The sequence below is a fragment of the Rattus rattus genome, chromosome 4 (genome assembly GCF_011064425.1).
Source record: "Rattus rattus isolate New Zealand chromosome 4, Rrattus_CSIRO_v1, whole genome shotgun sequence".
Classification (NCBI taxonomy): Eukaryota; Metazoa; Chordata; class Mammalia; order Rodentia; family Muridae; genus Rattus; species Rattus rattus.
The window spans coordinates 156,229,809-156,235,808 of record NC_046157.1 but is presented as its reverse complement, the minus strand read 5'-3'; positions in this window follow the sequence as shown (position 1 = coordinate 156,235,808).

Below are 6,000 nucleotides of genomic sequence, written 5' to 3'. Positions count from 1 at the left end.
AGTGAATATCTACTCAGATATGGAATGAAAGTATGAATGAAAAATTGGGACCAGCAAGATAGCTCAAAGGGTAAAACTTGAAGATCTGACTTCAACTCCTAGACTTCATATTGTTCAAGGAAGAAACAATACCAATTGTCCTGTGTATACTGTGCTGGGCACAAACACACATATAGGCACATGAGAAGTCACATACTCAGACACAAAGTAACAAAATAAATAATACGTAATAATCTTTTAAAAGAATTGGAACCCATTGTGGTGCTATTGTATTACAAGTATTTCCATTTTAAAAGCCCTCGATGATGAAAAATAAAATCGGATTATTTACTGTAGTCACTAATTTTTGAGTATATGAAATAATTTGCAATGTCAAGAGATAAACAAGCCAGGTATAGCAGTACTCAGAAATCAGAAAAATAATAATTTTGATGTCAGCCTGGAAAAAATACACTTCCTACGCAATTTTAAAATCACCTGTATTCATGTACAACTGAAGTCAAACGTTTGAGACATTTGTTGATAGCAGTTAATAAGCTGTCAAGATGGTAAAAAAAATTAAAACCCACATAAGCTATTTGGTGCATAATCAACATATAATATCCAGCTAATGAATATGCATATATGCAGATTGATAATGCTCTGTCTTTGCAAGCTGACTTCTTAGTTAAAGGAAAACAGTTTTTCAGGCAGTGCAGGTTTCCAAAGGCAGAAATCCAAGCACCATCTGGGACTTCTGGCTTATTGCTTATAGTTAACATAATTACATAGGTGAGACCAAAAATCTGTACAATATGGTACTGAATTTCTCATAACTGTCTTTTAAAAATTCTTCTTGTTTGTAGAAATGAGAACTCTATCCTCAAATGTCATATAAGAGTATAATGTGTGTTCACGTTGAGTCTGGTTTATGAAGGATAAGATTCTCAGTCTGTCTAGGAGTGCACAGAATTATTTGTGATTGAACACACATGGTCCTTAACCAGATAGCTGCAGTAAAAGAAAAAAATAATATCTACCATTTACACACTTTCAAGTCACCGTATTCTCTGCTTTGGGAACAATCCTGAGATCCTAATGTCATCTAAAAGGAAGAGATCTGCAGATAGGATATGGAGCTAATAAGTGTCCCCTAAAGTGCATAACTGATGGGGGAGTGTGAGCAGTCTCCTAAGGGCTATGCCTCCCAGTCATTAAGTTTCCCTACTACAAACTACTTTGCTCATAATAAAGCAATCATATATTTTATTTAAAGTACATATTTCTCATAGCCTCGTTAAAATAATCAGAAGTCAGATCAAGGGATCAGAATGTGCTCTGAATTGGGTACTGCTGCTTCTGAGACAGGAATAAAAGTAAAACTTAGTTTCTTTGTGTCCTGTGGATTCTGTAACAAAATGTCATAAACCAGTTGCTTAAACTGACAGGAATTCAGTTATTACACTTCCTAGTGCTAGAAAGGGACAAGGTACTGGCTTGTTGGGGATATAATGAGGACTAACCTCTTGGTTCCTAAACAGTCTTCTCCCTGGAACCTGTCACAATAAAGCAGCAATAAGTGGGTCTATAAGAACACTAGTCCATCATGAATGGTTCCACCTTCATGCCTCACCACTACCAAAAGGACACACCCACTCATGCTGTTGTGTTAGAAGATTTCTGGTACAGATTAAGATGCTTTCAGCTAACCATCAGACTGAGCACAGGGACCCCAGTGGAGGAGTTAGAGAAAGGACTGAGGGAGCTGAAGGGTTTACAACTCCATAGGAAGAACAACAATACCAACCAACCAGACACCCCAGAGCTCCCAGGGACTAAACCACCAACCAGAGAGTACACATGGGGGACCCATGGCTCCAGCCGCATGTGTAGGAGAGGATGGCACTGTCTGGCATCAATAGGAGGAGAAGCTCTTGGTGATGTGAAGGGTCATTCCTCTGGTGTAGGGGAATGCCAGTGTGTTGAGGTGGGAGTGGGTGAGTAGGAGGGGACACATCCTCATAGAAGCAGGGGAGGGAGAATGGGAGAGAAGGGAACTAGGAAAGGAGATAACATTGAAATGTAAGTACATAAACTATCCAATTTAAAAAAAGGAACTTAAGATTTCAATACATAAGGATATAAGGGCCACAAACATTCAGACCAAAGCAACCAGGAGGTATGTGCTAAACTGAGAGTAGGTTAGCAATAATACCCTGTGAAGACATGTCTGGGGCATCACTGATTGCAAAGAGGCATCACTGAAGATGACTATACATGGCCCACAGGAAACTGCTTTCTGTGAATTCTGTCTCTGGTTTGCTTCATCTCTATTCATGTTTGCTTCAAATGATTGCACTGAAGTTTTCCTTCTCAGTCCACCATGAAGGTTTCTTTTGATCAAGGAAATCTGTTCTTTCTGTTTTAACCCTGGTTGTTGAGGTTTTAGGCCATTCACTCCTATTTTATGACTTATGCATTTTTTTATATCCATGTTGTTTCATGTCCTTTACTTTCAGGAAAACAAATATAGGAAGTCATTGTGAAGACATTGTCAATTTACAGCAATGGAAAATAAACTTGATTTTCAATCAAGAATCCAGAAATAATTATATTTGTCTGGTATCTGTTATTTAAGCTACCTGTTTGCATCATTGAGTCATGGGAATTTTTATCTTAGATTATATTAGTATAAGATAAGCAACTCAGTCATTTCAAGTCAAACAAATTTCTAGATTGGTCTGTTAAATATTCCAAATATTTTTAAATTCCTGATGTATAGTAGCAGATTATAGGAAAACAGGAAGAGACGACACTTTATTTACCAAAAGAGCTAGGAATACTCAAGAGCTGCTACAGTACATTTTGTCAATAACTCAAAATTGAATGTCTTGAATAGCACAGCCCAAGTTCACTTCCAGTGATTCATGTATTTAGCTGCATATCTCCAACCTCAGGGTTGCTAAAACTACATTTGGGGGAATTCCTGGAAGACCTCCATTCTGAGTTAATGTTCAAAGGCAGATGGCAATAATTTCCTTTCTGTGCCTTGCAATGAGTAATGATTGGTTTAGAATTTGATTTGCTCTTTTTCAATTCTGGATAAAGCACAAAAAAATCTCCATGAGTTTTGATGGAATTCTCTGCCATGACATTTGGTACCTGTGGACAAACATGTCAAGTAGTAATGTAGCACGGCAAACAGAAACACAAATATATATTTTCCATGCAAAAAGAAACCTAAAATATTGCTTTTTTTGCATGCTAAACCATCAATTTACTTTCCATCTTTTCTACTGGTGTTTGATATTTACAGTGAGCTCTTCCTGAGGAGATTTCAGGAATAAATAAATGACTGCAATCTTAGGCCAAAATTGGGCATCTAACTGGGTTGTTGGCGGAAAGTCTCCTTCTTTAATTTTGAGATTTAGACATAGACAAGCGATGTCTGCCCTTAGCTTTTATTGCAAACCCAGACTTGTGTATGTATGCATACAGCAGTGAAGATCTGTGAAACACAGGCTCCATTTGATGCTGCACTTCTGTTCAGGAGGCTTGCTGATCATGTAGATTCCTGTTGGAAAACTCTTTGTCAGCTTGAGCTTCATAAGACTGCACCTTAGGATTCTGTGCAAGATACTATCACTCTGAAATCTTTCGTTTACTTGTGGATTTCAGAAACAACATCAGATGCCAATCTTAAGAAAATATTAATGCATGGATTCATCATATCTTTAAAAGCATACTCAGATTGGGTCGCTCAAAAACATTCTAAATCATGGTTCAAAGCACCATTCCAATGTTGATGTTAATTTAGCTCCTGGTTGTTGTATTTCTTTTCCACACTTTGTGTTTGTAGAATTCCCACAGGAAGCCATAGAATTCTATTGTCTGTGACAATTTTTTTCTAAAGAATTTTAAGTCTAATAGTAAAAATTTCCAAGACTTATAAAGTCTGGTTTTGGTAATAAACAGAAATTGCAAACATTAATTTTTCAGGACATCACATGAGGAACCTACAATAACTACCACAATAAAGTTTGCTGCCATTGACATATGTTTCTAAGCCAGCACATATTGTACATTGATAAATTTGTATTGAATAATAAAATGAGTAGCCTTAGTTATCAAAATTGTAATAGGTATTGCATTGTTTGACATAATAATTATCAGCAAGCGTTTTATTACTAGATTTTACTCATAAGCTTTAAAAGTCTATTCTGCCCAACAAGGTTACTCATTCATACAGCTCTCTTTATGTGTGTATGAATACTAATGTATGTGTGCTTGCATACAGATGCAGAAGGAAGGTTATGAGCTGCCTGGTTGCTACATGGTTTTAGTAGTCAGACTTCATCCATAAGGCTGGAGAGTGCATATCTTAGAAAGCCTGGAGCAACAACACAGAGATCAAATGACAGTGAATGGCAAGTGCTCTGATGGTGGGCAGCAGTGTCTTGAGTCTCTCCTTTCCTTTGTATTAACCACTTCCAGATCACTAAGGCTTTTGACATGTGTGCCATCAACAACACAAGGGTATGAGTCTCTGTGAAGCACCCATATCAAAAGCAATAGAATACATCTAATAAGTAGATGACTTATCTTTGGGATTCTTCCAGACAAGGTAGGATTTATTTACAGGGTATTTACAGGGTCTATATTACTCCTTTCAAGAAATTCTAAAAATACCTGAATGACAATGGAAAGGTGCTCTTAACACTAATTTAATGGGTTGGGGATTTAGCTCAGTGGTAGAGCGCTTGCCTAGCAAGCACAAGGCCCTGGGTTCAGTTCCCAGGTCCAAAAAAAGAAAAAAGAAAAAAAAAACACTAATTTAATTACATTTTTAATTACAAGAAATTATGTGAAAATACTCTCCTGTTTAAGACTAAAAAGATAAATGCTCTCCTAATTTCATCTCCTGATTCCAAGGACCATAAAATACATTGGTGTGAATAAATACTATAGCAAAAGATTCCCTTAGTATGATTAACTGAAAGTAGTTGAAATGGAAAGGTTATCCTAGATTACATTTGCTGGGCTCAAGATGTAACTATAGCAACCATATCAAAGAGATTTCAGAACTTGAAAGGAGAGAAAAGTTAATGTGGAATAGAGGTAGCACCTAGAGTTACTTGGTCTCGGCCAAGGAATGCAGGCAGACACTAATGTATACAGTAGAAATATATGCTCTCTTTGAGCCTCTAGAAATATTAAGCCCTTGTCACCAATGTTAACCTTGGGATGTTCCTACCAAACTCTAGCCTTCAAAACTGTAAAGAAGTAAATTTGTGCCATTTCGACCACCAAGTTTATGGTAGTTTGTTACAGCAGCAGTAGACACCTGGCACACGTCTGTTATAAACTGTGGGTATTTTATGAAGCCAGATAACTCCTTTTGTACCTTTGCTCCACTAGCCCACAGCCTGGAACACTGAACAGTTACTTTTACCAATTGAAAACTCTGTAAGCTGTGAAGTTATCCTGTACTGAACCACGTGTCTAGTCAACCAACAAATTTACAACAAAGAAACTATGCTTGTGTTGATGTGGTGACTGCCTGCATGATAGTTATTCTCGTGTGACAAGGATGGCAGACTTCAAAAGTGGAATAACGGTAAGACATCAGGCATATCTGTTGGGCTAACCCACAGGGTTCACGATGCTATGGGAACATAAGTAGCTGAACAGTTGGTATTTTCTATTAAATATTAAAAGAGTAGAAAACAAACAATACTTATAAGATCGAAAAGGGATTATTTTAGAATGAATCTGTAGTTATGGAGTAAGCATGAATATTTAATATTTAAACTCAACTCTAAGAGTGAAAGAATTCTGCCAGAACATTTCTCGGCTCATTATAGAAACTATAACTCTCATTAAAGGAATGAATTATAAAAGTGTAACTGATTCCTTCGATTTGAGTCAGTCCTTTTATGTATGGAAGAGTGATTTTAAAAATAACAGCCACACCCATACTTTTAACTGAATCTTTTCTAAAGTCTTCCCCATCTCCTGTTT